This window comes from Tenrec ecaudatus, chromosome 3 (genome assembly GCF_050624435.1).
Source record: "Tenrec ecaudatus isolate mTenEca1 chromosome 3, mTenEca1.hap1, whole genome shotgun sequence".
Taxonomy (NCBI): Eukaryota; Metazoa; Chordata; class Mammalia; order Afrosoricida; family Tenrecidae; genus Tenrec; species Tenrec ecaudatus.
Window position 1 is genome coordinate 34,927,269 of NC_134532.1, and position 12,582 is coordinate 34,939,850.

Here is a 12,582-nt window from a genome sequence, read left to right on the forward strand (position 1 = left end):
GTTAAGAATTAAATGTTCTAAAAAAAAAAAGAATTAAAAGTTCTCTGTTTGGAGAGAAGCTTGCAAGTTAAGACTTTCATAGTAAGGTGGGAGAACATAAAAAAGGGAAAGGTTTGGGAATCTCCAAGAAAGAAAATTGTGGAACCAAACATACAAATCAATGGAAATCTAATCTCACAGAGCTAGAGGAGTTTTTCTCTGTACATCTATGGAAAGTGAGGACTCACATTGAAGCACGGAGTTTCAGTGTATGATCTGACACCTATCATGGATGCGAGGCCTTATGCCAGTTGAATCAACTCCCCCAGAAAATTCCCCTTAAGGTTTTTTGCTCACACCCCTGAAAAACTTCAACTACAGCTTTTTTCTCACACAGACCACAGTTGTTCTTGTTCCAATTGAGACAAAGCTTCTGGGTTGACAACAAAATAACCAATTCATAATAAATTGCAAAATATTAGACACACAAAAATTAAACATAGGTTTGTGAAGCCTGTAGTGGTGTATTTCTGGGGAAATAATATTCAAAGCAACAAAGCAAAGGGTGTTCGTTCAAGTGTATTAGACTGCACCCTCTAACCTAGGACCAGAGGATGCAATGAGAATCTACCTCTTGAGTTCACTACAGACACTGCAAAGATTTTAATACGTAAGGTGGGAATTCTCCTCACCAATGCAAACCAATTTGCAATAGTTGTCCAACATCACATCCTGATACAGGGTCTTCTGAGCAGAGTTCAGGAGCTGCCATTCCTCCCAGGTGAACTTTACAGCCACATCATCGAATATCAGTGATTCCTGTAGAAAGAGGAGACTATTTAATGAGGTATTTTCCATTTGAAGATTTAAGAGAGTGTATCTTACAATAAAGAAAGCAAGAGAGTAATAAAAACTATTCTGTGATAGTGCATTCCATAATTTGTGGTAAACTGAAGGTTGGGAGAAACTATTTGAACTTATTGCTAAACTTGCAACCACGGGCACAAAAAACTAGCCCTATTTTGAGAAAGATCTCATTGTTCTGAGATAAAAATGGTTTCAATACACGTTCTTCAGGCCAAATAAAGTGCCCCCTGCAAAAGCACTCCATTACGGAGCAGTCTTAAAGGAGCTACCATAGTAGATTCCTCATTTCTGTCTCTGGATAAGTCGCTATGCCTGAAGGCTGTCTGTAGATAAGAGCAATCTTGTTCTATAGCAAACAATCCATAATTGTAGCAAAACCTGGGAAGGTTTGGGAGTGGGGGTGGAAGGTTTGAGGTCAGCTACCACTAGGTCAAAGTGGCGACTCACCTCCATTTTTTAATTGTTACCTGCTTATATTACCCATTGACTATATAAGTTAACTGTAACATGTACTTGACTTATGAGAGATTTGTAAGCCCCTTTATTTATACCCATTGGAAAATACATTCCCTCTCAGTTTTGACATGGGAAGAGGAGTCCCTGTGCCTGTTGTCTGTCTTATCTTTAATATTTTCCACAATCACAAAGTTGCTCCTGAGGACCCGTTTGAGTGTTGGGGCCACCCATGCCCCAACAATAATGCACCCACTCATAAAACTAGAATTTTCAGAAGTGAAATTATCTGAATGATCTAGAAAGAGCTCAGATTTATACTCACACACTGTAGATAAACACAGACCTGTTTATATTAACAAGCATGTTAACAGTATATGTGAAATGGAATTAGGAGTCCTAACAGCATCTCCATTATGAGATGTTCTATACCTTCAGTGCTGACAGCTATCCAGCTCAATTCAGAACTGATCCCTATGATGGAAGTTCAAAGATACCTCAGTTGTCCAAAATTTGTTGTCAATTCTTACATAAGTCATTCTGCCCACAGCACTGTCTCTCTTCTGGGTTTATTAATCCTTTGCTATGGCCACACAAAACTCATAGATAAAAGTGATTTATTAATGAACAAGGTACAACTCAGGATCAGGAACAAGATGCTATAACTCAGGACCAAGAACAGAAAGTTTATAGGCAATATCTACCTTCCTGAGTGCAGAACAACGTTCTATACTCCTAAAGGCCACTTTAGAACAAGATCCTCTTGCCTACCTTCGGACAAATTCTTCTCAGCCACCTTTGGAGAGTATTGACTTAACTTTAATTACAATGTCCTCTTGGACCTCCCATCTTTCACTATATGCTCTCCAATGGGCCTCTCTTGGTTCTGTTGCCATTCTAATCTTGCCTAGGTGAGAAAGGTGCTAGATGGGCCCAAGAAGCCATCATGTCAAGATGCAGAGACAGAAAGAGTGAGGGGCGGGATAGAGAGAACTGCCTGCAGGCATGGTTGAGAAGAGACAGTGGAATATTGGCCTGTCATCTGACCTGCTGGTTTGGTTTTGTTAGCTCTTGCAGGCACATGGTTCAGCTTGAACTCTTGAATTGGGAATTTTCCAGCTTCCAGAAATGCAGGAGCCATTTCCTTGACATCCCTGTAACTGGGAGTCACCTGTGTGACCTAATTTCAGAGTTTCCACCACTCTGTGAACCAAAAGCCTGCTATGTGACCTTCCCATTTGGGTTCCTCAGCCTGCAACCTATTAGCTGACTAGATTCAACAACTTCACTTTGTGAGGCAGTGGACTGTGGTCTCACCTGATGATCTGGTTCATCAGCCTTTGTAAACACATCAATGAGGTGAATCCACCAGACCAGCGGTTCTCAATCTATGGGTCTCAACCCCTTTGGGGATCAAATGGCACGTTCACAGGGGCCACCTAAGACCATCAGAAAACACATATTTCCAATGTCTTAGGAACCAAAACACCGCTCCTCTATCTGTATCCAGGCAGGTCCACCCACGTGCAGATACTCCCACATATGAGTACCGGGTGTGAAGACTATTACCCATACTACACATTGCTTCAAAACAAAATTTCGTTTATTTGTCATTAGAAACAAATATTTCACAATATCTAATTACATATTGTTTTGTGATTAAACACTATGCTTTAATTATGGTCAATTTGTAACAATGAAAACACGTCCTGTTTACATTAAGATTCCTAACAGCAGCAAAATTACTCTTATGAAGAAGGAAGGAAAATAATTTTATGATTGGGGGTCACAACGTAAGGAACTGTATTAAAAGGTTGCCGTATTAGGAAGGTTGAGAACCACTGCTCCAGAGTGATAACTGACCTATGGATTTGGGACTCACCAGCTTCCACATCTTGAAGAGTTATTTACTTGGTGGCTATTTAGTTTTGCGAGATACTGCAGGGCAAATCATGGAACATCCTGAACCTCTACCTCATAGGGACAGGTGTACTGCTGGTCCTGCAAAATGAACTGTAATATTCATGGAGCAAGAGATATACCAATGAAGATAATGACCAGGGCAGATGGGACACAGTGACAGAGCCAATGGTGAGAGATCCACAAAGAGATTTTCAGCCAAGATTGTCGGACAGGCAGGCAAGATCAAGAGGACCATATCACCAAGGAGCTGAGAGGAGACTGTAAAGATGGAACTAAGAAATGAGCCTATATTGAGAAGGCACAATGGCTGAGAGGGGCAGAAAGAACAGGCCTGCTCTGAAGAGGAGCACATCTGCCTACATGTTTCCTTAATATGAATCCCAATGTCTATCCTATTGATTCTGATAGCAAGTTACATTTTGTTACTTAATAAAACTTGTACCTATGACTGGACTGTAATTTATATGTGGCCACTGCAAAAAATTAATGAACTGAGAAGGAGATAACTGTGGTAAAGATAACTGCTGTTAGAACTGGAAAACCATTGGAGAGTACATGTATGTTTAAGTTCACATGAATCAGGGCTGAAGCTGATAGTTGATTCTCTCTCCTACATCTAGAATTAGAGGAGGTGAAAAGCTGACACCCATTTTTAAATTAGTATTGCTACAAGGCCCATTCAGATGCATTAATGAGAATGCTGCAGTTTGGGAGACTATTTAATACCACCTTCAGAAAGAAACATTAAAGAAACTTACTCAGACAAAAAACCCATGGAATAATGGACTTTCCTAAAGAAGTGATCTTATTTCTCCTTAAAAACAAAGCATAGTGTTAAATTTGAATGATTCTCATGGATTGCCCATAGAATAATGAATTATCAGTTGAAAGCTCATATCACCCAAAGAATCCGTAGTGATGTATTATGTTCAATGTCAGTAGTTTAGTGTTATTCCTGTGATCAACATATTCCTAATCTTCTCCATCCCAATGTTGAAGTCAGAGTCAAAGTTCATCTCTAACTTCTACTATTTCAAATTTCCACTTTCCAAGGAACCGAATCAGTTATTATACAGGTTCTGCACTTCCAGTAGGAAATACAGAAAAGGATAAAACGCATCAGAATTACCTGAGCCTTGGTCATTTTCTTTGGTCCTTGTAACATTGCCAGGAACTGGGATGTTCTATGTTTGTCTTATCTGTATCAGCTCCAATGATGCTCACGAATTTCAGTCTCTCAGGAGGACATCCCAGAAATAATAATACCCAAACCAGGCACTTCTTCCTCCTGCAGGCTGATGGGAGGATACAATGTGAGTAGTTTAGGTCCAGATGCTGTAAGTGTTCCTGTCCGTCTTCTTAACACAGTCCCCAATACTGTTAACGGTCTCCTACTGAGTGACGGAAAACATGTTAACACCATGAGCAATAAAAGCTAAAACTCATAATTTTCAGACCTATGAGTAAAAGATGACTTTATAATAAATAGAGATTGGACAACCAAATACACATGTCAAAAAGAAGAAACAATAAACCTGGACCGCTACCTCAAAGCACATGGACTATCAATTCCTTACTGTGGGACTGTCAAGGAGAATGACAAATCAATGAACCTTTATGATGATGGTGTTAATTAAAGCATCTGGAAAGTTTGAAATGGGCTATATAAAGAACTATTATAAACGGAATGCTATTTTTCTACAGGAGCTGTAAATTGTACAATCACTTTAGAAACACTTTCAAAGTCACCATCAAGGAGAGTTACACATATAAGCACCGATAGGACAGAGGAGAACTGTTCTATACTTTCTGAGACGAGAAAGCCACGGCAGGCAGCTGATGAGTTTGTACCTCTAACCTTGAGGTTAGCAATCCAACACTTAACACATGTCAAAACCAGGGCTCCAAATTAAACACTTATACATCATCTATTAGTTTAAAATCTATATACATGTATGTATATAAGAATGAAGAAGTAAATATCCCCCCATAGTGAGTGCACTTTTGAACTCCAAGACAAATGACATTTTAATTGTAGTATTATTTGCAGTAACCCAATGCAGTTAGTTGACCTGTACGTCTTTCTAGAGATGGTCCCTTAACTCCTTCCAAATATTTAGGTGGGTGTGTCATCCGTCAATGTGATTGAGGAAAAGGAGATCTGGTGGCACATAGGTTACTGTTGGGCTTCTAATAGCAAGGTCAGCAGTTGGAAACCACCAATTTCTCCTAGAACGAAAGATGGGGATTTCTTCTTTCACGAGTGACATGGCTTTCTAGTCCACTAAAGAGTGACAGTCTTGGAAACCCACGTGGGGCAGTTGTACCCTGTCATACAGGCTCGCTATAAGTCAGTGTTAACTTGATGGCAGTGAGTTTGGTTTTTTTGGTTTAAGAGAATGGTGAAAATTGCCAAACAATAGATTGGTACCCTTGAGACTTGGGGCTATGCAAATAAGCTGCCTGAAAACCCAACCTGGAAATGAGTCACATTGGACGTCTGTTAGGTTTAACTGAGACATTTCTCAGACAGAAATTGGGATCTCACTACCATCAAAAAGAGAAAGAACCAGGAGTAGCGGCCTTTGAAACTCAGATCCTTGCACTGAAACTCTTCAGTCCAGCAGACAGGCAGCTGTGACACAAGAGAGGAAGTGATGGGGAGAAGCAGCAACAGAGACATGGTGGCTGCAGAACCAAGAGACTGAAACAGAGCAGTGCAATTCCCAGGCCACGGAACAAGAGAGCTGAGTGCCTCTGGGCAGGAGGTTAATACGTGAAGTGGTGTACATCTGAGTATTTATCTGGGGAACCAGTTCTGCCAACCTACACAGAGGTCCGTGAGGCTAAGGGATAGAGTGGGCACTTATCTGCAGAACTAAAAGACCTTTGTAACACTTGCCCATTCAGGACAGAAGCCAAGGGGCTGCAGGGCCGCACTTTAGCTGCAGGTATGGCTGTCAAGATGCTGTCCCAAAGTAGAACTGTATCTTGAGTCATTTAGGATCCAAATTGTGTATTAGGGTACAAAAGTTACCCCTATGCCAAATATAAGTTAAGGAGAACATTTATTGAACTTTAAGAGACAACAAGAGACACACACCATATGGATAAGGGAGACCATTAGCACAAGGTCAAAATAACACCTGAGGATTCACAGCCTGTACCCTGGATAACAGGGCATAGAACAAAAGGCATGTCACAGATCATGACTGGTGGCAGATCAATACATCACAGGTACAGGTGGGACTTCAGAAGCAGGAAAGGGACCATGAGTAGGACATGCACCTCATTCAATAGAAGGACTTACAAGACTGGTCCAGGGCTTTCATACAAAGCCAGTCAAGGCAACAGTCACGACAATGTCCCTTGTTCTGTCTTCAGTAAGGTGACCTCCATCAGGCATACACCGAGGCAGGCCCGCAAAGAGGGCTGGCTGCAGAGTTCAGACGATCTACTTTCTAATGCATTTTCCCAGTGGGAGGGATGATCTATATACTTCCTTAATGATCAGAGAGAATTTAATGGCGGCTTAATCAAAGTGGGGCGCAGCAAATGGACACTGTTATCACTGTCATCAGCAATAGAAACCTAAAACCCAATTCACTGCCATTTAGTGGATTCCAATTATAGCGACCTTTTAGGAGCAGTTGGAACTGCCCCGGGTGGGTTCCTGAGACTGTAACTCTTGACAAGAGTAGAAACCCTGCTTTTCTGTCCAGGTGTGGCTCGTAATTCTGAACTGCTGACCTTGCAGTTAGCATCCCAATCTGTAACCACTGAGGCCACCACTTTTTGCAAATTGGAGCGCTCAGAATTTAAGAAGCTCTAATACAATTATAAACGGTTGTCCATCCAGTGAATTCTGTCATTCAGGGAGAGGTGCAAAGCCCTCTGGCCCTGACGGGCAGGACAGCCAGGCGATTGCGGTGGGTGCTCTCCCCGTCGGACCCCAGAAAGCATGGCTCCCGCCTGCTGCCCACCGAGCTCCTCTGCCCAGCCTCGCCCTCAGGAGCCCGGGTCCTGACGCCGCACGTCGGCGCGTCGCTCGCCCTGTTTCAGAGACAGAAACACACTTGTTCTCCTCTCTCACCGTCGTCCCGACAACTTACACTTACTTCCCAAAGGCTCCACCGCCCTGGCGGTGCTCAGGACCCTCCTCAAACTCCCGCTGCAGCTCCGAGTGTCCAGGGATGGTGTGTGTGACTAAGGCGGCCGCCAAAGGCCAAAATACACGCCAGACGCTGGTGACACGCACTTCCGGCCCTGCCCTGCACAGACTTGGTGGAGGGCGCCATGCTTAGATTGTTCTAGTTTCATACACCTTATTCGCATGGCCGTAAAGGTGGGGCTGGTGTGTGTGTGTCCCACTTGTAGTTTCATACACCTTATTCGCATGGCCGTAAAGGTGGTGTGTGTGTGTGTGTGTGTGTGTGTGTGTGTGTGTGTGTGTGTGTGTGTGTCCCACTTGTTCTAGTTTCGTATACCTTATTTGCATGGCCTTGCGCATTCATTTGGAGGGAAAGACAAAGTGTAATAGCCTGAGTGGAACCACCTTGTAGCAGTCTCCATTTTGTGTCAAGCTATGGAAATTCCCCTGAGGTTAAGGTCAAGCAAACATTTGCCAGAAAAAGCAGCTGAAAGATAAGGCCACACATCTATCTCAAAGGAAAAACGACGTTTCAAAATGTCAAGGCTAACTGCAAAGTCTGCTTCTGTTCTTGCTTGCTTGCTTGCACAGCTAAAAAGCCCCCATTGTTTACCCCACCCTATAAAAACCCAAGTCTGGAAGCGATGGAGACCAGCCATTCTCCCTCTGTGTTAGTAGAAGTAAAAACCCTAGAACGCTTTTTTGGCTTTTATAAATGCTACTAACCCAAACTTCACCAGGGATGTTTGGCTATGTCGTAACCCAGCACCACCCTACTTTGTAGGAATTGGATCTAACGATACCTCCTCAGTAGCCAACATCACACTGTCCAATGATAAAAATAACAGTAGTGTGTGCAGGTGGAAGGAAGCTGGCGAAAGGTCCACCTTAACTCTGGAAGACTGACAAGGGAAAGGACACTGTTACCAAACCAGCTGGAAACCCCAACGGTACAGTCAGTATTGTGCCAGTGTTTGTTATACCCAGTTCCAAGGAACCCCTTCCGTTAGAAGCCCCACCAGGAATGTGGTTTGCTTGTTCTACTGGAATCACTCCCTGCCTGTTCTCTACAACCTTACTCACCTCTAACCACAAAGGACTTTGTATATTGGTTCATATTTTACCCCAAGTATTTCTGTATTCAGGGGAAGCTGGGTGGCAGCATTTTAACACTTATTCCAGAGTCAAAAGAGCCCCCATTTTGGTTCCTTTATTTGTGGGACTAGGTGTAACTGGGTCAGCATCAGTAGGAATGGTGGCCTTTATACAAGGAAATGAAAATTATAAAATTTTAAGTGAGCGAACCGATAATGATTTACTGGATTTGAAGAAGTCTTTCAGTTATCTAGAAAAATCCCTCAATTCCCTTGCTAAAGTAGTATTACAAAACAGGCGAGGATTAAACATTTTATTTCTTAAGCAAGGCGGCCTTTGTATGGCTATGGGTGAAACTTGCTGCTTTTATGCCAAGCATTCAGGAATAATCAAAATACCTTAGCTTTAGTCAGAAAAAAATTAAGCAAGCGAGAAGAAAACAGAAAAAGCCAAGACAGCAAATGTTTAGCTGGTCTCCATGACTCACCACCCTAACCTCCAGCCTAGTAGGCCCTCTGCATTTGCTTTTAATAGGACTAACTTGTGGCCCGCTAATCATCAATAAATTAGTGCAGTTTGTACAAGACTGAGTGCAATCTGTCAAGTTGTTGGTACCAAGTAAATCATATGACCGGGTAGGCCAGAGTGAACCCTTTCCACAGCCCTCTGAACGTTTGCACCTGGAAGATTCACAGGTGGAATAACCACAGGGAGGAATGTGATAGTTAGCCTAAGTGGAACCATCTCGTAGCAGTCTCCATTTTGTGTCAAGCTATGGAAATTCCCCTGAGGTTAAGGTCAAGCAAACATTTGCCAGAAAATAGCAGCTGCAAGATAAGGCCACACATTTATCTCAAAGGGAAAAAAAAAACGTTTTAAAATGTCAATGCTAACTGCAAAGTCTGCTTCTGTTCTTGCATATTCGCACAGCTGAAAAGGCCCCATTGTTTACCCCCCCCTATAAAAACCCAAGTCCGTGAGCGATGGAGACCAGCCATTCTCCCTCTCTTCAGGGAGCTGGTCCCTGCGCAGGTTTTTTCTCTTTTCGGTCCCCCTTAAATAAACTGTTTAGCTTCTTACCAGAGACTGAGTTGTTCTTGTCTGGTTCATGTAAAACACCTTGACTTCCACTAATGATCTCCTTCATCCGGGTGACTTCTGTTTGTGTCTTTGTATTCTTTGTCTCTATTATGACTTAATAAATGTTCTCCTTAAATTATGTTTGAGATTGGAGTCCCTTTTGCAGTTTGTAACAGAGCACAAGCTAGTTTCTGGTGGCAGAAATGAGTGAGGAGGCACACACAGGACAGATCTGTTCTGGAGACCCATTTTCAGTGTAGTTTAAAGGGAACACTTGTTAACTCTTAAGAGATACAGGCAGCACAAAGACACAAACACATCATCTGGGTGAGGGAAGCCACCTACAAGTGGAAATGGCTTCCCAGGTTCACAATTGAGATGTCAGCTAAAGAGGGTGTGGGGGAGGGGAGGGGCAAAGGAAATGGTCATAAAAGCATGATTGGTGGCCAATCAATACATCACAATGACAGACACTTCTTTAATATTGGTCCAGGGCCTCTGAGACCCCTGTACAGTCTCGTTTGGTTACCTCCATCAAGGACACACAGGCTTGTAAGCTTATAAGCAAGACCGCCCTCCCCAGCTGCCTGGAGAGAGATGAAGGTAATTCACACTCCAAAGCCCTCTGCCTGAGGGCCATGTTACCTACAACCTTGCTTCCTAGACAGAAAGCACTCCATGGAAGCTTCCTCTGTGTGGGGTTCTGCAACCTATGTGAGGACTAAATCTATCCGGGGATCTGGGGCTGTCACTGCTACTGTGCCCTTTTGCAAAGCAAGGTGCTGAGAAGTTAAGCTCTAATACAGACCTCGGTCATCAGGGGAGTGGCCTGATGGCTGCAAGGCTGGCCTCTCCTTGCAGTAAAGGCCACGCTGGGGTCCCCTGCTCTCCTGCCTGAAGATTGACAAGGAGGGAACGAGCCCCAGGCAAGAACCCACCCTCAATCAGGCCTTTCTGGTGTGAGATGTGAGGGTGAATGAGGGGCTCTGGGCAGGAAAAGGGGACCGGCATATTCCCAAGACCTAAGGCAAAGAGGCTTGTAACCAGCTCAGAAAGGATTTAACTGGAAATATGCCAGGGGGTCGTGGCGACCTGGAACGCAGGCAGACAGGATGCAGGAATAGTAATATCCGTGGGGATCGGGGCACAGCTGGGGATGCAGGGTCTGTAGGGGACTCAGAGCCTGGGTTGAGCATAGAAACAGAGACTCACTTACTCTTGGGGGACGCTCAGGCTGCACCTTCTCAGTCAGAGGAAGTGAGTTCTGCAGGAAATTGTGTCACCTGGGTAGGGGTGGGGTGTTTCCCAAGGGGCGGGGTCTGGAGGTAATGAGGGCCTCCTGGAGGGAGGGGCCTGGAAGTGAAGCTCAAAGCCTGGAGTGGCAACCATTCCCTTCTTAGTAGCTTCTTAGTCTGGAAGTTCTGCTAAAAGCTCTTCACTCTGGGTGACCCGGCTTGCATTTGAAACACCTTGCATTTGAATCACAATAACACACAAGCCTGGAGAGAAAGACAACCTGACAGAAAAGTGGTGGGTGGAGGGCTTGCTTCCCAACTTCTTAGACTTTTGTTAATTAGCAATTCAGGAAAAGAACATCATATTAAAACAAAAAAAATTGAATGGGCTAAGGCTTTCCTTTAAGAACAGTTCTAAGTAGACAGAGGTAATAAAGTGAGCACACACCTGATAAAAATGGACCTTGTCTTAGTGACAATAGAACACATCACTGAGTGATTGAAATTAGCAATTCAGAGAGAAAGAACACCTCATTAAATTAGCTGAGGAGGTTTCTGATCTATTTCATTGTTTCACCTATAATCACATGGGTTGTCTTTTCTTCATCTGAATTCATCTAATGTCCCATTCAATACCTTATGTACATTGGTCTGTCCTTGATAGTCAATGATCCACAAGATTTTTACCTTCCCAATCTTTAGTGTGGCCAGGATTGTTTATCATTGCTATTGAAACAGCAAGTGAAAAAGCAGAATTTGGACTCACAATGAAAAGTAGTCAGTGATCATCAGGCAACCACAGAAAAAAAGGACTTAAAAGACTTTTGACAGAGGACAATTTCTATTGGACACTGAGATAGAATGAATTTCTCTGCCATGGGAATGTGTTCCTTATCAACTCTGGAAGAAAGCATATTGCAATTTAAAAACCAGCAACAACAGTTTCTTCCCTCTTTTCTCTTGTCTCAAGTCTTAGTCTGCTTCTTAACTTATGTCTATTTGTCTAAGCTTTTACTATGCTGCTCTCAGTTTCCAGCATAATTGATAAAGTGACCGATGGGGAAGGTCGGTGGGGGGTGGGGGAGGTTCTTGGGTTCTTGAATAAAAATTTGGTCTATATGGAGCAACAAAAATTTTCTTTCTTTCTTTTTTTTTTTGGTGCACCGTTCCTGGAAGCACTGCAATACCAGGTCGATGCGTGGAGGGGACGGAGCAAGCTCCTATTCCAACTCCCTGCTCCAAAAATCCATTTAATATATTGTCCTCGGATAGAGAACGTATCAGATATTAAACTGATAAGAACAGATACTACACTTGATCTTAGCCAAAAGGCCGAGAAGCGATCATAGAATGCAAAAACAGTATTGTAATATATATTTTCAAATTTCAACATAAGTACAATTTACAAATATAACACATTAAAATTATGTATAGTATTTTTTCATGGACATATTTCTCATTTGATTGAAGTTTTTGAGTAGATTGCTGTCGTTGTTTAAAAGGTCATGAAATTTATCCCAAGAATTTGTAAAATTATGTCACACATGAAATTGCTTTCAAAGTCTCAACACTTAATTGTGATTTTTCTGATGTACACACTTTATTTAACATAGAAAAAACACATTCAGTCACAGCATTAGTTCCTGGTAAGGACAGCAGGTATTTCACAATTTTTAGTGCATTATTGTATGGAACATGGTTTGTTTCAAAATGATGAAATATTTCTAACCATTTGTTCTCTATTGAGTTTTGCTGATGCCCAAGGTTTAACCTTTTCCTTATCAATATATTTTTAATAAT

At 42.6% G+C, this 12,582-nt stretch overlaps 1 non-coding gene across 1 annotated transcript; it reads right to left on the reverse strand.

Annotated features, from left to right (window-relative positions):
• Positions 1-11,935: 11,935 nt before the first annotated feature.
• Positions 11,936-12,126, reverse strand: LOC142443886 (U2 spliceosomal RNA). Its single transcript, XR_012783612.1, has one exon. It is a non-coding gene; the product is annotated as a U2 spliceosomal RNA (small nuclear RNA).
• Between the last annotated feature and the right edge of the window lie 456 nt (positions 12,127-12,582).